Below are 25268 nucleotides of genomic sequence, written 5' to 3' on the forward strand. Positions count from 1 at the left end.
CAGCCTGGGCCCATCTTGGGTCCAAGCTTGGACCCCCAAAGACAGGGCATAGAATAATTTTATTCATGTTATCAGACCCCTTACAAAGGGGGTTGAGGAGCACTTAAAATCTTCTTTCGGAGGGTGGCTGAGGTGATTAGCAAAGATGTATTTACGGGAAGCTATCTAGGTACATAAGGGAGAAAGGAATAGAAGGGTATGTTGATTGGGTGAGATGAAGTAAGGTGGGAGGAGGCTCGTGTGGAACATAAACACCGGCATACACCTGTTGAGACGAATGGCCTGTTTTAGTGCTGTAAAATTCTATGTAAAATGGGTGCTAAACACCCCACAGATGTCTGAAAAACGTTTGACGTAAAATTTTTCAGGAGTACAGGGCGGCTCTTTAAAACGGGTATTAGGCCTATTGCAAATGCGAATGAGGGGATAACGCTTGTTTTAAGTCCCCGCTGGGAAATTGGGCTTCCCCGAGCAGAGCAGGCATCACAGTTTATATAAATAGATGCAACCTAGCCAGCAACTGCCACTGAAAAGATAAGTTTAATTCCCCCTGGCTCCACGGCACTCCTGCTGGCGATGGTCCCCCTCGCCCACCGCCCCCCCCACCCCCACCCCCGGCTGTCCTCCCTCATCCACTCCAGGACTTATCTGAGGGCCGATGCCGGCAAGGCAGGCAGCCCAAAATTCAATTCTTCAGTCAGGTGAGCTGCCTGTGAACCTGTGAAGTGACGGGCACCAGCAGCTCTTCGCAATTACTTAGATGAGTCTCAAGGACCAGCTTATCACGATCCTTGGGAGCCCATCTTCAGGCGCAGGGATCTTTACCTGCGCCCATTTGGCACTTGAAAACTGACCTTAATGAATATCTAGGCCCATATCTTACATCACCTTCCCAGGTGAGCCCCAACTCCCTATGTCTTCAATAGTGCCTTTACTAATCTTAATGCACCTGGGACAATGGATGAAAAAATCCTCGTCTGTCAATCATTTTTTAGTTACTTGATTTATTCTAATGCTTTCCTAAGATCTATCCCCAGTGATCAATAAACAATCAGAGATCATTTCAGTATAGGTTCCAATTTTGAAGTAAATTTATTAAATAAACCAGGGATGAGGGACTTCGGTTATGTGGAGAGACTGGAGAAACTGGGATTGTTCTCCTTAGAGCAGAGAAGGTTAATGGGAGATTTCATACAGGTGTTCAAAATTATGAGGGGTTTTGATGAATAAGTAGGGAAAAACTGTTTCCAGTGGCAGGGGGGTCAGTAACCAGATGACACGACTTAATGAAATTGGTAAAATAACCAGAGGGGAGATGAGGAGAAATTTTTTTACGCAGCAAGTTGTTATGATCTGGAATGCCTGAAAGGGTGGTAGAGGCAGATTCAATAATAACTTTAAAAGGAGATTGGATAAATACTTGGAAAGGAGAAATTAGCAGGGCTATGGGGAAAGAGCAGGGGAGTGGGACTAATTGGATAGCTCTTTCAAGGAGTCGGCATAGGCATGATGGGCCGATTGGCCTCCTTCTGTGCTGTATCATTCTATGATTCTATGAAACTGCGAACAAGCAAATACTTAACAAACAATATAATAGAATCTACTGTAAATATATATATCATCCAGCTTTTGAAAGGAAAAACAATAAAAGGTCATAAATCTACATGCTAACCTGTTTCTCTATAAACAATCGTTATGTGCACAGCTCCCATCCTTCTTGTGAGCTGTGGGAGCAAGCTAAAGTCTACCTGCCTTTCTATGATGGAATTGCTTTATATCTGTTACAGAGATGTCCGGTGAGAGGGAGCCACCAAAGCCACAGAATAGGGTCCAATCATTATTTGGTAGGCTCCTTCGTAAGTGTGGATTATGCCACACTTTATCATTAGAGATTAGAGCTTATAAATTACTGTGTGAGATATGATCTTACGAACACTTAACATGCTTCTATCAAATTTCTCTGTCTACTAGTGTATTAACATTGATCCTTTCATACCAACTAGACTGCTGTCTTTTCCCAGATTAACGAGCGTACCTGTTCTGGACCCTACTAAAGATCATGTGCTCCTAAGTCAGCAATTCAACTGAAGCATGCTGTACTTGTTTAATCACCTAGATAAGGTCTGCATTCACTCTACCAGTCACTGCACTAATCCTAATGAATGGTTTTTAATTGGTACTAACAGAAATCCCTATCAAGGATGTCGGAAATGGAAATTCCTGGGGATTGTGTCATTGATTTTCATAACTATTGAAATATGGTAGGTAGGTCTACGGTAAGTATGGAAGACTCTTTTGAGACCTTGAAAACTGGAACAATCAAAACATTAGATTACTGAGATGATTTGCTCCACTCATCTCTGATCTTCTGAGCTCTAAATATAGATGAAGAGATCAAAGAATATAAAATATCTATTGCCTCAAATTGTTTCATGGGTTAGGTTGATGGGGGATCTTTGCAATCCAGTTGTACTTGAGAGGAAGGCTTTAGTATTAAATGTAACCTGCTAAAGAAAGTTAGGCAAGTAATATATGCTACCTTAATAAGCAAGGGAGAATGGCTTTTAAATCTATACTGGAAGATGGTCAAGATACATACAAGCTTACCAAAAAGGACAGGAAGAGATCAACTGGTCCATCCAGCCTGACCCATCCGGATGTGGTGTACATTACCTGTCCTATCAACCCACCCCTCAATTATGCATTGCAAGTTAATGAAAAGGAAAATTAAGCATGGTGTGTAACAGGTGGCCAGGCCAATCCAATGCTGCAAGTTTTACACCCGTCCCTCGCTGACGTAGTTGAAAGCAACCCCCATTTTCCTTGGATAGGCATTTATAAAATACCCAGAAAAAACATTAGGCCAATTTGGAAAAAAATCTCTGGGAAATTCCTCTCCATTCCCAAAGGCAATCAAGCAATCAGCAGTAGACTGCTGCAACTGATATCGCTAATTAGAGCTATCCTTCACTTACCTTCTATAACATGAAATACCTTCCACTGTCTGGAACTTGTCCAGCTCCTTTTTGAATACCTGTACTGAATCCATACTTACCGTGCATTCTGGCAATCTATTCCAAAGGTCTATGACTTCCTGGCATCAAAACCTAATTCTATGTTTTCGTATTTTATACTCATGCTCCCAGGCCTCTCCTCCCTATAGCTCAAATTATCTATCTACCTAAACATTCCTTTCATAATTTTATAAATGTTATTACATCATCTTGAAGTCTATGCTACTTTAATGAAAAGAAAAAGCATTTTCCTGAGCCTATTGTGATAACTAAGAGCCCAGGACTAGGTACCATTCTGGTGGTTCTCCTTCGGACCTTCTCCAAGGCAGGTCAATACAGGTAAATGTGAATAATATGCTTTCAGAAGAAGAGCAGAGAATGGAAATATACCCTAAATGGTAAAATTGTTAGCAGAGTGAAGGAACAGAAAGATCTAGGGTATAGATGCACAGATCTTTAAAAGTATGATTGCATGTGAAAAAAGGCAAAAAGGATTCTGGGTTTTATATGAAAGGGCATTGATTACAAAAGCAAGGAAGCAATGGTGAATCAGTACATTGTATCATTGTATGTTACAGCACAGAAGGAGGCCATTCTGCCCATCATGCTTGTGCCTGCTCTTTGAAAGAGCTATCCAATTAGTCCTACCCCCCTGCTCTTTCCCTAAAGCCCTGTAAAAAATTTTCCCTTCTAGTATTTATCCAATTCCATTTTGAAAGTTATTATTGAATCTGCTTTCACCGTCCTTTCAGGCAATGCATTCCAGATCATAACAACTCGCAGCATTAAGAATGTTTCCTTATCTCGCCTCTGGTTCTTTTGACAATCACCTTAAATCCGTGTCCTCTGGTTACCGGCTGTTCTACCACTGGAAACAGTTTCTCCTTATTTACTCTATCAAAACCGTTTGTGATTTTGAACACCTCTATCAAATCTCTTAACCTCCTCTGCTCTAAGGAGAACAATCCTAGCTTCTCCAGTCTCTCCACATAACTGAAGTCCATCACCCTTGATACCATTCTAGTAAATCTCTTCTTCACCTTCTCTAAGGTCTTGACATCCTTCCTAAAGTGTGGTGCCCAGAATTGAACACAATACTCCAGCTGAGGCCTAACTAGTGCTTTATAAACATGACTGATTAGACCACAGTTTGAGTACTTTTTGCAGTTTTGAGCAATATATTATAGAAAGGATATTGGAACCACACAAAAGGTACAACATAAATTCACTAGAATGATACAGGGATGAGAGACTTGAAAAACGAGGGGCTCTATTTTAGCACCCGTGATCGGGTGCGTTCCTGGCGGGGGGGCTACGAAAATCGGGGATTCCCGGGGCGGGGCGGGAGCCCGGCTCCAACCCGCCCCATTTCCAGGTTCCCCACTGATGCGCTGACATGCGCGCGCAGCCCCCGCATGTGGGACTCCCGCCGGCAATTAAAGCCGGCAGGGTGCCACTTAAGGTATTTATCTAGGTATTTCAGGTCGTTTAGAGACCTGATTAACGTGATATTTTAGGAGGGTTGGGATTTTGCAAACAACTGGGACTGTTTCCCGTACTGGGGGAAACACTCCCAGTTCAAATGGATGTGTTGCAGCCATCAGCCTGGGGCAGCTGCAAAGGTCCATTTGACAGGTGGTGGGGGGGGGAGACCCTCACTCATTGCAGGAGGCCACTCTGTCACTTTGGACAAAGTTTGGCCTCCACCACCCTCCTCCGAACAACAAAATTCACCAACTTGCACACTTACCCCGGGGTCCAGACACATGTACCTTACGGACCCCCTCAGATGTACATCTTCCGGATGGGGGCCGCCGTAGCTGCAATCATGACCTCCTCGGAGGGTGAACAGCATCACCAGCCTCGCCATCCACGCCGTCCACCTCTGACACGTGGAGCTCCACAACAGAGTGCTGTGACACATCCACCTGCACAGCAGGAGGGAGGGCAACCGCAGAGAGAGATACGTCGCAGAGGGCACTACCCTCGCCATAGGGTCCACAGACCGAGGCTCAGCTTCCTGGACCTCTCTGAGCAGCAGTGTACACGGAGGCTCAGAGTTACTCGACATATAGTCATGGACATCTGCAGCTTCCTTCATGCCGAGCTGCTCCTGGCTGGCCCGAGCACCATCTTCTTACCTGTCGCTGTCAAAGTCACCACTGCCCTCAACAACTTCTCCTTCGCATCCTTCCAGGGTGCCACTGGGGACATCGCCAACGTCTCTCAGTCGTCTGCACAAAAGAGCCCTGCAAATACACCTACACCCACTCTGCAGTGACACAATGGGTGGCATCAGTTGTGGGTCTTCATTGTGATCCTCAGGAAAGGGCATTATTGCACAAACCAGACAAGATTCGCAAAGACGTGGCAGTAGTGGTGACAATATAATATGTAATGTGAGTTGATCAGAAATTAAATATAAGTAAAAACCATGACAAACCGTCAAACACCCTTGTGCATCCCCTTCATGCTCACGACACGTTTGCCTTACGCTTCCTACTGCACATATGTGATGCATGCCCTGTGGCTGCAGCGCAAGTAGTGGCAGGTTGAGTGAGGCTGACTGTGAAAGAGATGCATGAGAGGGTGAGTATGAGATAGAGCCATGAGATTGTATGAGGATTGGGTTGAGTGGTAGTGGCGGGATGAGTACTGGCGAGGTGAGTAAGTGCAGGTAAGATGAGGATGAGGTTTGAGTGGGTGTGAGGGGTGATGTGATAGAATAGTGTTGGCTGTGCAGAAGGAGATGTGGGGTGGGGGCGGTGATGTGGCAGATGGAGTGTAGGGGAGTGAGTAAGTGTACTCACTTCAGCTGACCTACTTAGGTCATTGAAGCGCCTCCTGCACTGTATGCAGGTGGGCGATATGTTGGTGGTGCAGGTGACCCCCTCTGCCACCTCGAGCCAGGCCTTGGTGGCAGAGGCAGGCCGCTTCCTCCTGCCCGCCGGGGGGAAGATCTCTGTCCTCCCCCTCCTCCTCACCCCTTCCAATAAGAGCTGGAGTGAGGCATCATTAAACCTGGGAGCAGCCTTCCCCCTGGGCTGCTCCATGCTGTAATTTTTCCTGTTTCTTGCAGCATCAGTCCGTGGAGGACTGCCCCTTTAAATAGAGCTCCTCCAGCTGACAGACCTTACTGCGCATGCTCAGTCCGCCCGCCGCGCAGCTCAGCAGCGGGGAACCCGGAACAAGAGGTAAGTGGATCCAATCAGCCTGCAATTGCGCGCGGGGCAGACTGATTTCACCGGGCACGTTACCCACCCGCCCAATCGACCCCCCACCGCGAACCCGCCGCCATGTTAATATCGAGCCCCAGGATTTTAGTCACTGGGCTGGAGAAGGGTAAGGAGAGATACCTTTCTTTTTCTCCTTGTATTCAATTGAGGATGAGGTGAAAGAACATGAGGACAGTATTATAGCCATCTTGGTCCCAGATCTTTGGATCTGGCAACACACCACATGCTATTTAGGTGGGAGATATTAGCCCAAGTAAGCAACACACTCCGAACCTCAATTCAAACCCTGCGTTTATGACCTGACCCTTGAAAGATGAAGTTGCTTCCTCTGGTGGTTTTCCTGTTTCATAAGTAAATAACACTGGCATTTATATAATCCTTTATCATCTTGAAATGTCTCAAAGTACTTCACAAAATGAATTGCTTTTGAAGTGCAGTGACTTTTGTTATGTAGGCATGTTCAGCAGTTATTCAATAGCAATGTATCACAAACAGCAATGAGATGAATGCTCAGTTATTCTGCTTTTTGTTTGTTAGTATTGGTTGAGGAAAATACATTGATAAGGACACTGAGGGAACTCCCTGTTCTTCAATTGTTAATGTCCACCTAAGCCATTGGAACAAGCAGATGGGATCTTAAGTAACACTCATCAGAAGAACAGCACCTCCAATAAAGTTGCAGCTCCTCAGTAATGTACTGGAATACCAGCCTAGATTCTGAGCTCAAACCCTGATGAACCCTACGCCTCTAATTCTGAAAAACAAACCCCACAGTCTCCCCTTTATGCCATCTGGCCCTATATCTATTTTCGACTCACTTTAATTCTTCCAGTCATTATATATTCCTGGCATGACTCCAAAAGAATTTACACATCAGGTAGCCTAAGCTTTCACTGTGTTCCAGAAGAGGTATCCTTAATCCCACCAGTCTTATCATTCTTTCCATCTAAAAACTATATGGTAGCTACAAGACCTCCACATTTCCCAGGCATTACTAACTGGATCTAGCCGCTCAGATTATATTTGGTAGAGCAATCTTGACTATATTAATTCTTATTTGTAAAATAGTTTAGTAAGCTATTTAATTCAACTTATTTTGTTTACAATGCCCTTGTTAGCTTACCTTATCAAAGTATGGCTTTGACTGTCTGACAGTAGGGTCCTCTCCTTCAGATATCAGGAATTACTGTAATACCCCCAAATGCAATCGCTGTATTCTTGAAATAGCACTGGGTTTGACTGGAGGAGGCGGAAAGTTAATGATCTCAATCATTGGCTCTCCAAAAGCTATTGTCAATACTGCTTTATATCAATCGGCAACCTGGTTGGTGAGGCAGGATAAATGTTGATTGTTCTTCTTGTTGAGATTAAGATGCTCTACTTTAGTGAAACAGTAGAGGGCCAGCTGAAAACTGGCAGAGTTTGATCCAGTAGCCAGACCTGAATAATAGTCACGCTGCTCCCCCATTAGCTAAGTTATTGCATTGGTATCAGATATTGCGGAGGAGTCTATAATCTCCTCTGCTGCCTTCTTAGCTGAAAGAAATTGCAAAATCAACGGCACTAGGCAATAGGGACTGAAAATCCTTAGCCCTTACCATGCACTTCCACTGCAATTCCAGTGGGAGGGCTGGAAAAAGGCTGGGTTTCAAATACACTGGATCCCAGTCTGACATCAGGATTCCATTGGCCTCCACCTGTCCCTTATGAGGCCAACAATGTAAGAGGGGACGGACTGGGGGCAGGAACTGCTTTCTCATCAGGAGTTTCCACATCCTTGGCCTAGGAGCAGATTGATCAGGTCAAGGGCGGCGGCTGATACACCCAGTGAGAAGAGGCATACCAACCTACCAAAGGGTACATATGGGCCCCACCTTTGGTCTAGGCCGGATAATGGCCTGGACACAAAGAAAAAGTCGATTTTGTTTTAATTTTTTCAAATGCAGTTTTCTTATAAAGAGGGTTGCTGGGGGCATTACTATATTATTTCCAGGTGAAGATGGGTTGTGCCTGGCACTCCTTCCCCATTGGACACTGCAGCAGCCATTGGCTTTTCTGGGCATGTTGAGGCTGGCAGGTCCCTGAGATGTGTCCCTTGTATCACAGACATCCACCCAATGTTTGTAAATGGGGCAACCTCCTCCTGACCCCATAAACTTCAGCAGGATCAGCGCTGAAGGTCACCAGTTGGCACATCCTGGCACTTATGTAGGGATGTGCCCCTTCCGAGGTTTTTGTGAAGGGAATCAAACGTGGGAGAGTGTCTTAAATTAAAAACTGCTTATAGCCATGATCACATAATCCATGACGAATGCACCCTGGGGCAGGTTGTAGGTCTGAGTTATGATTTCCGATTTCCTTCGAATGGAGGTGCCAGATTAATGCTGTCTACTTCACTTTCGCCTGATGTGTTGTACTGGAGATAAATGGTGCAAAGTAATAATTGCTCAGTTTGCTGACAGATGTATCCGCACTGACAATCAAAAATCCCATTTAATTCCATTTAAAGCTTTTAATTCTCAGTCAGTGACGGTGACACGGTATGAGCCAATCTTGGTCCTTGACAGCTTTCATATTGTTGTCAAACATCATGATCCTCCAGGAATGTGATTTGAAACCCTACTGTTTTTTTTGAAATAAAAAAGCCCATAATTCCTGTAATTAAGGTAGTCCCATATGATTATTCAGATACACTGCTCTAAGCTATAGTTAAGGGTAATGAAAATATAAGGGCTTTTGCAATATTTAGATTCAGGTTAAATATTGTTGAAATCATTAGAAGGTGAGTTATTAAATGGATTTTGTAACCATCAAAAAATTGTAAATGTAAGACCACCACTTTTGATAATCTGGACAGACATCTTGAACATAATAAGAATTCTCCACTTTTAAGATGTTATCACAAAAATGTGCAGTTTTTTTTTACAAATTGCTTCTAGACAGTTTGTTCAGTCCTAACCTGCAGCTAGGAATGTTGGTTTAAGTGGTTGATCTCTTCACCTAATCCTTCACTTAATATCACCTTAACCCCTTCCCCCCCATTCCCCCCTCAGGTTCTGTTTTTGCATAAACAAGATCTGTCACAGATCAGTGACTCGAACAAGTAACCTAAATGAAGTGCTTTACAATTTAGTTTAAACTGATATATGTCTGGCCCTGAAGACCACTAAACAACTTACCCTATATGCAGGTTTAGTACAGCCAATATAGGTCAGCGAGGACAGGCGTGATGGGTGAGCAGGACTTGTTGCAGAGGGTGGAGGATGCGAGCCCGGCCAGGATAAGAACTTAGGAGTAGACCATTCAGCCTGTTCCACCATTCAATTAGACCATAGCTGATCTGTACCTCAACTCCATTTACTCACCTTTTCTCCACATCCCTTGATACCCTTAACTAATAAAAACCTATCGACCTCGGTCTTGAAAGTTTCAATTGACCCAACATCCAGAGTCTTTTGGGGGAAAGAGTTCCAGATTTCTACTACCCTTTGTGTGAAAAAGTGCTTTGTGATTTCACTCCTGAATGGCTTGGCTGTAATTTTAAGATTATGCCCCCTTGTTCTGGATTCCCCCACCAGAGGAAATAGTTTTTTTTATCCACCCTATTAAATCCTTTTATCATTTTAAACAGCTCGATTAGATCAACCCTCAATCTTCTATAGGCAAGGGAATACAGGCCAAGTTTATACACTCTGTCTTCACAATTTAACCCTTTAACTCCCGGTATCATTCTGATAAATCTGCATTGCACCTCCTCCAAAGCCAATATATCCTTCCTGAGGTGCGGTGCCCAGAACTGAACACAATACTCCAGATGAAGTCTGACCAAGGCTCTATCCAACTGAAGCTTAACCTTGTCACCTTTATATCCCAGCCCCTTGAGATAAGGATAACATGTCATTAGCCTTTTTGATTGCATTTTGTACCTGTCCAGTACTTTTTAATGATTTGTGTACATGGACACCCAAATCTCTTTGCTCCTCCACAAATCCTAGTTTCTCACCATTTAGAAAAAACCTCAAATTTTATTTCCAAAGCATATGACCTCATACTTCCTTCCAGTGTAATCCATTTGCCGCAGTTTTGCCTACACACTTAATCTGTCTATGCCCCCGTGTAAATCTCTACTCCTATCTGCACTACTTACTGTGCATCCCAACTCAGTTTCATCTGTAAACTTGGTTATACAACTTTCTATTCCTTCATCCAAGTCATTGACAAATATGGTGAAAAGCTGAGGTCCCAATATAGATCCTTAGGAAGCACCACTTATCACATCCTAGCATTGGAGAAATAAAGTCCGAACGCGACAGAGGCATTGATGAGGGTTTTAGTAGCAAATGGACTGACGTAGGGACTCTAGCAGTGATGTTACAGAGGTGAAAGTGATGGAGAAGATATAGGCCCTGATATTACTATGGAGGCAGGATGGCAGTGGGGGGGGGGGGGGCGACTGGGCACGTGGGTAACCCGCCCAGAGAAATCTGTCCGTTCCCCACGCGATCGCGGGTTAATTGAAGGCACTTACCGTGGCTTCCGGGTTTCCCGTCGTCAACCTGCGCAGCAGGTGGACTGTGCACCCGCATCACAGGCTGTGAGCTGGAGGAGCCCTATTTAAAGGGGCAGTCCTCCAGTGCCGCTCCTGCAGCAAAGAAACAAAATTATAGAATGGAGCAGACCATGAGAAAGGCTGCTCCCAAATTTACCGATGCCTCACTCCAGGTCCTACTGGATGGGGTGAGGAGGAGGAGGGATGTTTTCTATCCAGCGGACAGGAGGAAGTGGCCTGTCTCTGCCACCAAGAAGGCCTGGCTCAAGGTGGCAGAGGAGGTCACCATCAGCAGCAACGTCTCCCACACATGGATACGGTGCAGGAAGCGCTTCAATGACCTAACTAGGTCAGCCAAAGTGAGTACATTTACTCATTCTCCTACACTCCGTCTTCCACATCACCGCCCCCACCCCACAACTCCTTCTGCACTGCCAACAGTACTCTATCACAACACTCCTCACACCCACTCAAACTTCATCAACTTACCTGCACTTCCTCACCTCCCCAGTACTGACCTCACCACTACCACTCAACCCAATCCTTATACAATGTCATGGCGCTGTCTCATACTCACTCTCTGATGCATCTCTTTCATGGTCAGCCTCACCCAAACCAATCTATTCAGCGGTTGGCCACGTCACCATCCCTCACTCACCCCTCTTTACTTTCTCCCATTATAGGAGAAGAGACCCCAGAATGCACGGGACAGGGTGAAGACAGGAGGGGGGCCACAACATCTGGTCGTCCTCACAGACACAGAGCAGGAGGATCTGGAACTAAACCGCACCCTCGAATGCCTGTCCATCGGGGATGCCGAGACTGGCACCCGACAAACGTCTGGTGATAGAACTTTAACATTCGGCACTCACAATAGCAAATGGTGTTAACATGCCTTGCCATCTTCAGCACCTCAACATCTGTCATCATGCTTAATATTGCCTTCTGTTCTCTTACAGGGCCTTCAGTGACCGCCATGATCGCCTCTGAGGGGGCATCGTCACATCTGACCGCGCCATCCACCAGCGCAGATACACACACCTCAGTGGGGCCCCGTCCTCAGTTGGGATCGCACATGGTGAGTCACCACACACGTGAACACGAGCAGACACTGGTGGCAGAGGCAGCTGTGGAGAGTCCGCGTCAGTGGGAGCACTCTTCTCCAGGCTCTGCTCAGCTGGACACAGATGCTGAACTCTGGGGGCCATCCAAGAAAAGGAGAATGATCAAGAGGCAGCAGCACATTTGGAACAGGTGCCACGCGCACTCCACAATCACGCAGAGGATGGAGGAGTCCAACTCCTGCATGAGTGGAATGGTGGCACAGGTACAGGAGGGAATCTCTGAGATAGTGTCACAGGGAAGTGAGGGCATCTCTGAGATAGTGTCGCGGGTAAGTGCGGGAATGTCTGTGATGGAGGGAAGGCTAGCCTCCATCGAGCTTCAAGCACGGCTCAACAATGAGTCCATTGAGGCCCTGACAACGGCCCTTTGGACTCAGGGTGAGCAACTTTTTGCCACCTTAAACAGGCAGGCAGATAGTCTGGCATTGGCCTTACAAGGCTTCACATATGTCCTCCAAACTGTCGTCCAGCAGGATGGTAGGAGTGGTGCGGTCTTGGCCCAGGGAGGGATGATTGGCGAACGGGGATATGGAAGTAGGGACGCCACTCAAAGCGCCCCCACGTCTCACCCGTTGCCCCCCCCTCTCTCAACCAGTACCCGCAATGCTGCCTCCTCTCCAGGTGGCCGAGTCTGCCCCTGCACAGGTGCAGGTGGAGCAGTCTTTGGAGGGGCCCTCACTAGCACCGAAACCCAGAGGGCATAGGCCCAAAGCATTTAATCGGTCAGGGCATGACCAAGAGCAACCTGTCACTACCTCTGCTGCAGCCACAGGGGAAGCACCATGTAGGAGTACTCGTAATCGTAAGGCGAAGCTTTTGTGAGCACAAAGGGGATGCCCAAGGGTGTTTGACGGTTTGTCATGTTTTTTATTTATAGTTGGTTTTTGTTATTGGCACATTAAATATTATTATTGTCACCACTACTGCCACGTCTTGGCCATTCTTGACTGGCTCGTGTAATAAGTCCCTTTCATGAGGTTCACCATGAACACCCACACTTGATGCCACCCATTGGGTCACCCTACAGTGGGTGTATGTGTAGTTGCACGACTACTTTGTGCAGGTGCCTGTGGTGCAGCACTGTGTTGTGGAGCTCCACGTGGCGGAGGTGGACGGCGTGCCTGGCGAGGCTGGTGATGTTGCTCATCCTCGGATGAAGTGATGAATGCAGCTATAGCACCCCCCATCCCGACGGTGTGAGTTTGAGGGGGTCCGCAAAGTATGTAAATGTGATTGCACAGCAGAGTTTAAGGGTATAAATTAAGCATTTTAAGTGGAAACACAAAGGTGTTGCAGCCAAAACTTTATCTGAAGTGACAGAGTGCCCTGCTGTAATAAATGAGGTATTCCCCCCAACTGTCAAATAATCCTTTGCATCTCCGACTGGCTGCTGGCTGAAACACGTCTGCTCCAACAAGTACCTCAAGTATCTAACTAACTATCTAAAGCAACATCCCGCAGTGGGAGTCCCGCATTCGAGAGCTGCGCATGCACCCAAACACATCACTGGGGAACCTGGAAGTCACCGGGTTGGAGCCAGGCTCCGAACCCGCTCCGGGATTCCGCTATTTTAGGAGCCCCCCGCCCCCAATGCACCCGCTCGGCTATCCGAAAATCGGCCCCATAGGTTCAGAAGCTCAATTCAGGGTGAACAGTTTGCTTCAGCATGAGACACTGGCCAGGTATAGGGTTGGAATTGATGACAAGGGTACGGAGTTTGTGGGGTGGGGGGGGGCGGCAAAGATGATGTCTTCAGTCTTCTCAATGATTAACTGGAGGAGATTGCGGTGCATCCGTGACTGAATATTAGACAAGCAGTCTAATTTATTAGACAATATTAACAATACAGACAGTGGAGGGGTTAAGAGAGGTGGTGGAGAGGTAGAGCTTGGAAGTCTTCAGCATACTTGTGAAAGCTGATCCCATAATAAGGTGAGAGGAAATTCTTGCAACTGTGAGTTATTTTCTGGCCCCTGTACATGTAATGAGGCTGACCTCAGGAAATCCTAAGATGTTGCCCTGGTGCGTTGTTCATGAACGGTAATCGGTTGTGAAAATCAGCTATTGTGTTCTGAGCCCTTTCAGCTGGAGACTTGATAGAGCAATTGGTTAACCATCTATCATTTCATCTGGGATACAGGTTTAAATCTTGCACAGACTAATGAATGAATGTATAGACTGTATGGAGTAACCTTTACAATTTAGTATTCCCAGTGTAGAGCTTAGTGGAGGAGGAGTTCAAACTAGGAATTCTAGCACAGAGGTCAAAGTGCAAATTTGCAACCCACACAATTTAAAATTAATAGATGAAAAATTATGTAGTCATGAATCAGATGTAGTGACCTGCCAGCCTGAATTCCCAATATGTGCTCCTTTTGTACAATGATCTGCACAGGGAGCACTAAATTATAGATTTACCAAAATATTTAGGAGTGTTTGATGCAAACACTGGGATTGCAAAAATGTTCAGTTCCCAATCACTAATTTTGCTCATCTCGATGAACATAACATTTACTCCAAGAAGCAGAGATTTTGAAGAGGCATTTTTGGTACCGAAACAGGTGCCTTGAATGCCTCTTTGATACAATTAGTGTAAGACACATCTTCCAGTATTTTCCATGTAAGTTCTAGAAATTATTTTCCATATTCACAAACTCATGATGTGATTATCCAAACGCTGATGTGATTGATAACCAATTGCTCTATCAGTACACAGGTGTAATGGGTATCAAAATTAATTAGAAAATTATAATGAAAATACATCATGGAAAAAAAAACTTCAGTACAAAAACACATGGTACAGGACGATAAAAGATGGGTGATGAAGTATAACGAATATTTTCACCAGTCATCTCATAATCCAATAACTCATTAATGATCCCATCAGGACAAGTTTACATATGCAACCCTTTCTCTGCACCAGCATCCTCTCTGTCTGTTGAGTCTCTCCCCATTAACACATCGGTGACAGCTGAAGGAACCAATATTGCTAACTGTGAGAATTGGTTATTAGCATTTGTTTAATTAAGCACTTTCATGTGCTATGTTCTATATTCTACTTCTTAACTATCTCGCTCTTTGTTATTTTTTAAATTTCTATCTATTTGTTTAGAGTTAAGAAACAATACAGGTGTCATTACACTACTGGGGGTATTCTATAGGCCACCAACTAGTGGGAAGGAAAGAGAGGAGCAAATTTGCAGGGAAATTACAGCAAGGTGCAAGAGCCATAGAGTAGTGATAATGGGGGATTTCAACTATCTTAATATAGACTGTGATAGTAATAGTGTAAGGGACAAAGAGGGGGAGGAATTTTTGAAGCGTGTTCAGGGGAACTTTCTTGATCAGTACAGTTCCAGACCAACGAGGAAGGAGGCATTGCTGGGTCTGGTTCTGGAAAATGAGGTGGGCCAAATGGAGAAAGTATCAGTGGGGGAACATTTAGGGAACAGCGATCATAGTATCATAAGGTTTAGATTAGTTATGGAAAAGGACAAAGTTCAATCTAAAGTAAAAAATACTCAATTGGAGGAGGGCCAATTTCAAGGGATGAGAACGGATCTGGCCCGGGTAAATTGGAATCAATGTTTGGCAGGCAAAACTGAAATTGAACAATGGGTCTTTAAAGTGGAGATAGTTCGAGTACAGTCCAGGTACATTCCCACGAGGGAGAAAGGTAGGACAACTAAAGCCAGAGCTCCCTGGATGACAAACGAGGTAGCTAGTAAGATGAAGCAGAATAAAGGGGGCGTATGACAGATGTCAGGTTGATAATACAAGTGAGAACCAGGCTGAATATAGAAAGTTCAGGGGGGAAGCGAAAAAGGAAATAAAAGGGACAAAGAGAGTATGAGAATAGGCTGGTGGCTAACATAAAAGGGAATCCAAAAGTCTTCTATAGGCATGTAAACAGTAAACAGGTCGTAAGAGGAGGGGTCGGACTGATTAGGGACCAAAAGGGAGATCTACACTTGGAGTCAAAGGGCATGGCTGAGGTACTAAATGAGTACATTGCATCTGTCTTTAGCAAGGAAGAAGATGCTGCCAAAGTCACAGTAAAAGAGGAGGTAGTTGAGATACTGGATGGGCTAAAAAATGTAATGAGGAGGTACTAGAAAGGCTAGCTGTACTTAAAGTAAATAATTCACCCGTTCCAGATGGGATGCATCCTAGGTTGCTGAGGGAAGTAAGGGTGTAAATTACGGAGGTACTGGCCATAATCTTCCAATCATCCTTAGATACGGGGGGTGGTGCCAGAGGACTGGAGAATTGCAAATCTTACACCCTTGTTCAAAAAAGGGTGTGAGGATAAACCCAGCAACTATAGGCCAGTCAGTTTAACCTTGGTAGTAGAGAAACTTTTAGAAACGATAATCCGGGACAAAACTAATAGTCTCTTGGACAAGTGTGAATTAATTAAGGAAAGCCAGCATGGATTTGTTAAAGGCAAATCGTGTTTAACTAACTTGATTGAGTTTTTTGATGAGGTAACAAAGAACGTCGATGAGGGCAATATGGTTGATGTGGTGTGTATATGGACTTCCAAAAGGCGTTTGATAAAGTGCCATATTGTTATCAAAATTGAAGCCCATGGAATTAAAGGGGCAGTGGCAGCATGGATACGAAATTGGCTATGTGACAGGAAACAGAGCAGTGGGGAACGGTTGTTTTTCGGACTGGAGGGAGGTATATAGTTGTGATCCCCAGGGGTCAGTACTAGGATCATTGCTTATCTTGATATATAATAATAACTTGGACTTGGGTGTACAGGGCACAATTTCAAAATTTGTAGATGACAAAAAACTTGGAATTGTAGTAAACAGTGAGGAGGACAGTGATAGACTTCAAGAGGATATAGACAGGCTGGTGGAATGGGCGGACACATGGGAGATGAAATTTAACGCAGAATAGAGTGACGTGATACATTTCGGTAGGAAGAACGAGGAGAGGCAATATAAACTAAAGGGTACAAATCTAAAGGGGGTGCAGGAACAGAGAGATCTGTGGATATACGTGCCCAAATAGTTGAAGGTGGCAGGGCAGGTTGAGAAAGTGGTTAAGAAAGCATACGTGATCCTGGGCTTTATAAACAGATGTGGAGATGCCGGTGATGGACTGGGGTTGACAATTGTAAACAATTTTACAACACCAAGTTATAGTCCAGCAATTTTATTTTAAATTCACAAGCTTTCGGAGATTTTCTCCTTCCTCAGGCAAATGTTTGCCTGAGGAAGGAGAAAATCTCCGAAAGCTTGTGAATTTAAAATAAAATTGCTGGACTATAACTTGGTGTTGTAAAATTGTTTACAATTTATAAACAGAGGCATAGAGTACAAAAGCAAGGAGATTATGATGAACCTTTATAAAACACTGGTTGGGCCACGACTGGAGTATTGTATCCAGCTTTGGGCACCGCACTTTAGGAAGGATGTGAAGGCCTTAGAGACGGTGCAGAAAAGCTCTACTGGAATGGTTCCAGGGATGAGGGACTTCAGTTACGTGGATAGACTGGAGAAGCTGGGCTTGTTCTCCTTAGAGCAGCGAAGGTTGAGAGGAGATTTGATGGAGGTATTCAAAATCATGAAGGGCCTAGACAGAGTAGATAGAGAGAAACTGTTCCCATTGGCGGAATGGTCAAGGACCAGAGGACATAGATTTAAGGTGATTGGCAAAAGAACCAAAGGTGACATGAGGAAAAACGTTTTTACACAGCGAGTGGTTATGATCTGGAATGCACTGCCTGAGGGGGTTGAAGAGGCAGATTCAATTGCAGCTTTCAAAAGGGGACTGGATAAGTACTTGAGGGGAAAAAATTTGCAGGGCTACGGGGATAGGGCGGGGAAATAGAATTAGCTGGATTGCCCTTGCAGAGAGCCAGCACGGATTTGATGGGCCAAATGGTCTCCTTCCTTGCTGTAACCATTCTATGATTCTATCTTCCTTGTTTGTATCTTTTGGTAAATGTTTTTGCTTATCAAGGTGAAGGAAGTTAGCATGGTGGAATTAAGCATCCAGTGTTACCATCAAGTCCTCCCAGGTGTAGCAAAGCCAAGAATGGAGTTTAACTGCCTTTACTCAGCTACAATCCCAGACAAAGTCCTCAACTGCAGCAGTGTGACATTTCCATTTCCTACTCCAGTCATACTTCTGGCTTCTCCGAGTGAGATTGACAATTTAATGCCAAATTAGCGATAGTTTTATCCTATGGGTCCACGCCCACTAGAATTCTTATCTGAACAGCCTGGGCTGAATTTGGACCTAAGTCCCTAATGTGGATGAACTTTTGCACTGACCCACTGTACCAGATAATCCCCCTTTAGACATTGTAGATTCTTTATAATTCTGTGCCATACTGGTTGATATCCTAAATAAGACAGTGATTCTTAGAACAGATTAATTTCTTTCTGCAGGGTATAATAGACCAGTGACATCTGTTTCGAGGAGTTTGTGGTACTTCTGTACTAATGTTCAAAGTGTCATTTAATTTAGCTGAGAAACTCACTGATGTTTCCACTCTGTGTGTGTTTTTTTTCTTATAAAATCCGGCAGCTGGCAATGATATGTTCAGGGTAACTGGAAACAGGCTTAACTCTTGGAAGAACCAAGAAAAACTCTGCTTTGAAACTATGCATTGCTAACGACAAAAGGAAACTTCACATTGCAACAAATTTTCTATACACTGCAACTTTGGAGCATGTTAAGGTTAAATTTGGTTAAGGTAAATATTAAATACTGTAAATTTATTATGCAAGCTGATGTCTGAGTGAAAATACCAGTTTTAATTAAGCATGTGTCTGCATTCACAGCAAATGGAGTTAGCATCATCAAGATAAAAGATCATCCAATGGTCAAATATCCTACATCAATCACCTCAAGCTGTTGACATGGATCAAGTCAATAGAAATATCTTTTTGAGACAATCTTGATGTTGCTACAGTACTAACTGTAGTAGATGACATAATCCAGAATCCATTTGTCAAAAGGTCTTGTGCCAGACAGATTGCAAACCCAAGGGAAACCATTTTATTTACAGGTTAGAGATTATTTCATCAGCTTTAAACATTTCTCGTAACTCAGATTAACAGTATTAGTCTATGTGAAGGATCACCCAGAGTCAGGTATGATGCCAGCTAGAGGTTGATCATGACAGTAAATTAGGTACAAAGGAGATGAAATAACTGATTGAAAATTAAGTGACCATGTTGAGGAGAATGAGGCTACCTTTCAGTTAATTAAGAAAAATGGAACAATGCTTTTTCACCTAATCACTTTCTCTACACTCACACAAATACACTTGTTCCATCTCTCTGGGACAAACACATTCTTCCCCCTCTTGCTCATACACATACTAACACATTCACGCACACACAAACAACATTAACCAATCTCTACCATGAATAGTACACTTTTTAGAGGACAATTTTATTTAGTAGAGGTCTAAAAATTTATTTCTCCTAAGGTGTATATGATGATTTTTTGAAATTTTCAAATGGCATGGCCTCAATGGGATCGGCCATTTTCCCACCTGCCTATGTTATGCCTTCAAGATCCCCTTCTCCCACCTGCACCCTGTTTCCAAGAATTCCCCTATTTGCTCACTCTAGATCTTCCCCGGCTTTTTTAATAGGAGAGAAAGGAAGAATGCAAATGCTGGAAATTTGAAATGAAGCCCGAAATATTGCAATGTATGTATTTTAACTTTGAGTTCTGATGAAAGATTATGCTTGAAATGTTAATCAATCTTTCTCTTTTTAGATGTTCACCTGCTGTACATTTTCTATTATCATTTACTGGATGGAAATCATTAGCTAAGAGGGCTACTGTACACAACTGAGCACAGAAATTATTGTAACTGATATTAACTGACAAATGTTCTTATGACATTCTTCTGTCTGCTGTTTAACTCTGGCGTTAACCCATTTATTTTAAATGTTTTAATGCCTCAACTAAAATAGCAGATAGAGGAATTCATAGAAATGTGTTAAGCATTCATCCACTCATATCACCAACGACTGTAGGTTCTAATTTCTGGCAGTGTAGATGTGAGCTTCCAGATGTTTTCCTCAGCAGCAAGAGAGATGGAGAAAGGGAACGATCTATGCTTCTGATAGTTTAGGGACTCTTATATACTAGCTGTCGGGATTAAATCTTTGGCTTAGTAAAAAAAAAGAAAGACTTGCATATCTATAGCGTCTTTCACGACCTCAGGATGTCGCAAAGCGCTTTATAGCCAATGAAGTGCTTTTGAAGTGTCATCACTGTAGGAAATGAGGCAGCCAATTTACGCATAGCAAGCTCCCACAAAAACAATGAAATAAATGACTGACTAATCTATTTTAGGTGTTGGTTGAGGGATAAATGTTGGTCAGGACACAGGAGAGAACTCCCCTGCTCTTCTTCGAAATAGTGCCATGGGATCCTTTATGGCCACCTGAGAAGGCAGACAGGGCCTCGGTTTAACGTCTCATCTGAAAGGTGTACCTCCGACAGTACAGCACTCCCTCAGTACTGCACTGAAGTGTCAGCCTGGATTTTGTGCACAAGTCTCTGGAGTGAGGCTTGAACCCGCAACCTTCTAACTCAGAGGCAAGAATGCTACCCACTGAGACACGGCTGACACCGTAAATATAGAAAATACACGTTAAGACTCCAGAAACCAAAATTAAAGGCAAACCCAAAGAAACGGAATTGTCCAACAGTTAAAGTCACTGCACAGCAGCCAGAAATCAGTTTTAAACGCAGGGATAGTTGATTTGATTATTACATTGTTTGAAATGGAGGGATGGCTTGGGCTTATGACAGTTGAAGAGTTAACATATTTACAGTAACAGTGAAAAAAAACTAACATTAAGCAATGATTTTTTTTCCAATTACTGATTTTGCAGACAAACAAGTCAAAACTTGCATTTTAAAGCTAACTGTGAGTAAAAATGATATACCGCACTGAACTGCAGGTCAGATCTTTCCTCCATATCACTGGAATGATAAACTGTGATTAAAAAGTGCTGCTATAATGCACCTATTGACTGGCTTTTAAAGCAGGATTGCGCAGAAAGTAAAAGTCAATCGAACAAATGCTTTTACTACATAAACAGGCTAATGTACAGGAAATCAGAAAAAAAAGCTTATTATTGCAGATAAGGTAATACTTTGAAAAATAACCGGCAAATGTTTTCCCAATGATATACACATTCTCTGGCTGGCATCTACTCATTGAAATGAAAGTCACTTTTTTGCTGAAATTTTTGTGCCAGATTCTTACATAACTCACTAAACGCACCTGTGAAGGTGAAGATAAGTATCTTTCAGTTAGTGTCCCCTGCAGCTTATAAATGGTCCATTAATTAAATAATAACCTGTTAGTTTGGTGCATTGGAGTTCACAGTATATTATCTTGAAAGCTGATCCTTTCAGTGTTTGTTGAGGCCTATTTAAATTTAGTTTGCAACATGCATTTGTAATAATTATAAATAATAATTCTAAATAATTCAATAATTGTAATCAATTCAAGCACCAATGTAGGATTTGGATTTGTCCCAATGAACTCATACCTTAAACCCCCAATCTTATCCATGGCCCTATGGGGAGGTGCCATTTATAGACCAGAGGGTAAACCTTACGAATGCACGATCCTGACATGGGGCCTCACCACTGGGAGCGCACTTCAGGAAATTGTAGGCATTGACTTTAATGGACAAAATATCATGGGGAGCGCTCCCATAGTTGTCCAATGCTCAGGTGAGGCTTACCACTGGAAATTTGCCTCTGGTGCTAATCCACAGAAGAGAGAAAACTGCAGGAAGAGTCAGTCATCGGTCACTCTTGTGTGTTCCCTGTCAGCCAGTTTCAGAGCAACATTGGTGTGAGCCTGTGAGCAGTTTGCCCCAGCTGCCCCTTCAGCCAGAGATTGTATGCGGCCAAACATTCACAAGAAAAAGGAAGGGGAGAAAACACCTAAAAGGAGGAAGTTTCATAGTAAATAAATAAATATCAATAATTACCTTTAATCTAATGTATGTATTGCGACATAATTAATGAATGTAATAGTGATTTAGTAGGTAGAATGTAACAGTATCTATAATCCAGGTATTATGCAACAGTGTCTATATTCAAAACATGCCTGAATTCCTGATATGTATTCCTTGTGTGCAAAGCTCTGTGGTGGGAGCACCAGAGATGAAAAATTACCCCAGTGTCTTTTTTAAGTATTTGTATGTTTACGTTTACCACCCTATATATAAGATTGTTAGAAAATAAAAATGAGAAATGGCCATTCACCCATCCAGCTTGTCCTGTTGTTTACATCCTTGTACAGGAATCTCGCAGGTTATTTTTACACCACTTATTCCTTTAATTCCCATTCAATCGGGAAGCTGTCCAATATTTGCATGTAAATGAATTGCTTCCATTAAATGGTCCAGAAAGTCAAACAATCTACAAAATCAGGAGGTCCAAGTTTGTAAGAAATTAGTCCTGTGCAAATATGTGTTACTGATATATAGAACAGTATTTCTTCTTCCAACTGAACATGAGGCAGCATGAAGTGATCAGCATGAAAATCAAATATTAGCAGTGTGGCTTTACACAGTAAACGTTTGTGAACTCATTATTCCTCACTGGCATGAACATTAGAGCCCCTAAAATTCATGGGTCCTCCAGTGCATTCCTACCATAGGTTGGGTGGAGGTGCAACGAAAGACCCGTGAATTAGACTGGAACCTGAATATGGCAGGTCCTGTACTTTGCTGCTAATTTCCACAGGGCCTTGTTTGAGGTGGAACCTCTGCCTGCCCCAAACATGATCCCCTACAACAGTCAAGGCGAGACTAGGGGGCGGTGACTCCCAAACAAGGAATTCCCTTAGCCCCAGCCTGGGATCCAGCAGCAGCTAGTACACCGAGTGAAAGAAGGCAAGTCGGCCACCCAGCCAGTGGAAGTGAGACCTACCTGAGGGGTCCTGGTGTAGGTCCTGCCTGGACTCCTAAAGAAATGTATAGAAGGGGGCCGTTATGACTGTAATTTTTTCCCCAACCCTTCTGAGGTGGCATCTAATGGTAGGCCACTGCTGCAATACCGGTAGATTTGCTAGTAACCTAGGATGCAGTTATACTGCCTGATCTGATTCTGGAATGTATCCATGTAAGATTCCCTTGGAGAAGGCAGTCTCACACTGCAGGGACTTACCACCACATAGTGTATGACTCCAGTCCAGTGTCAAACTGAGTTTAAAAAGTGGTTTGGGGGCTCACTGAACCTACTTAACAGTTTATAAATGGAAGCATAGTTTATTTAAATGTTTGAGAAAATAGGTACTACTTCCTGTGCTCTCAAAGCATTCAAAATTTTACCAGTCGGAAAGTGGAGCTCCGTCCATGTGTTTAAGCATTTCATGGGCAGAGGTACCGCCAGCAGTAAATCGATACGGTAGCTATCAACCTAAGATCAATAGGTACAGTTTCACCACAGTCTTCACCTGAGGCATTTTTCAAATCATTCAAAGTTCCTCTAAAACAGCAGCAATCACGCTAGAAGCTTCAGCTCCTGTCATACTGTTGAGCTCTGCTTTCTTCCCCACATTCAATCCGTTTCTTCACCTTCACAACAATGCCTGCCTCTGCCCTTACCCCTCCCCCTCTGCCACTAAAACTCTAATCCATGCTTTTATCACTTCAGGGCTAGACTTCTCCGACACTCTCCTTTCCAGTCTCCCCACTTCCACCATCCATAAACTTCAACTTTATCAGGGAGGAAAAACTGGCAGCATCGGATAGGCCACCTGTTTCTCACCTCTCACGACGGAAAGGAAAATCCAGCGGGGTGTATAATGGGCAGCCGATCTGAATTCTGCCAGTGTTTTGCCCCTGCTGAAGCTGCAAGTTGCCCCCTACAAGTCATTTAGAATGTTGCAGCCTATGTGCTCACTGTACTAAGACTTGAATCCCCATCATCCCTGTCCACCACTGGTTCCCTTTTTCCTAGAGAATTGGGTTTAAATTTTTGACTTCACCTTCAAATGCTTCCAGGCAAAAGCAAATATTAGGATATATGGCTAGGATGATCCAAAATAAAAGATAAAGCATCATAGTGTCCTTGAACAAACCTTGCTTAGGCCCAATCTAGAATATTGTGTCCAGTTCTGATCTCCTCACATGGTGGAAGATATAATGGCCCCAGAAAAGGTTCAGAGGAGGGCCACTAGATTAATACCTAGTTTTAAAGCACTTAGTTACCGTGATAGACTTAGCGAGAAGGGTCTTTTTACTCTAGAAGAACGTAAGCTTTAGGGAGACTTAATTGAATTATTTAAAATGATGAAGAGATTAGACTGTGTAGACATGGACAGATTATTTGAATTAGATAAATTAGGGAGAATGAGGGGGCCCTGCATACAACCTACGAAAGCATAGATTAGATGTCAGGCCATTTCTCTAACCCCAGAGGATTATTGACTTTAGGAATAGGTTTCTGACTCATGCAGTGGATGCAGGTTTGCTGCAAATGTTCAAAAGGCAGCTGGACAAGTTCCAGAAGAAGGCCGGTGTCGCTGTGTACAAAAGGCAAGTGGGATGCTGAGTAACGTATCTCGTGGTCATTGTTATTTCCTGTATTCCTTTTTGATTGCCTTCGGGGGTCGGAGAGAAATTTTGCACAATTCTTTTTTCCCTACATTGGTCCAGAATTATAAAAATCTGCCAGAAGATTACATGGTGCTGCTGGTAGGTGAGGGAGTATTGGGGATCATGTTACCTAGTTCCAACACAGCTGTGTGGGACACAGCTGATGGAAAAGCTGGTCTTATTCCATCTGTCTTTGTTGTATGTTTGTATGTTCTGCTTTTGATCAGTTATAACTGAGTATGTTAAAGGTCTATTTAAAATATATAATAATAAGAAATGGGGAGTGGGGGGAAACTGCTGCTTTTTGTTAATAAAGCTTTAATCAGATTTTTCACTTAGCAGTAGTCCCTTGACAATTGAAGGTGAAATGCTTTTACTTTTTTAACTTCTGCAAGGTCTGCTGTGCCTCCCTAATAGCTGCCCAGAGGGGAACGTGTGATTGTAATTTTAACGAGCAGTCTGATGGTGGATTAATCTCCTGACTCACCAGTGGTGTACAAAAGCCTCCCACTCTCGCAAATACTTCAAAGTCTGAACAGCTGATAACTTCTCAAACACCAAGCAAGTTGATAGAGAACTTTTACACTTCTCTCCTTATAATTAGTATTTCCAGTCAATTGACTTCATCGGGAGCCTTCCTAAACTAACACCTTTTATTTCTTTATATTGTATAAAATGTGAATAATAAAGGGGCTTTCAGAAAAACATAGACTTAGAAATTCGATCAC

Source organism: Heptranchias perlo, chromosome 1 (genome assembly GCF_035084215.1).
Source record: "Heptranchias perlo isolate sHepPer1 chromosome 1, sHepPer1.hap1, whole genome shotgun sequence".
NCBI lineage: Eukaryota > Metazoa > Chordata > Chondrichthyes > Hexanchiformes > Hexanchidae > Heptranchias > Heptranchias perlo.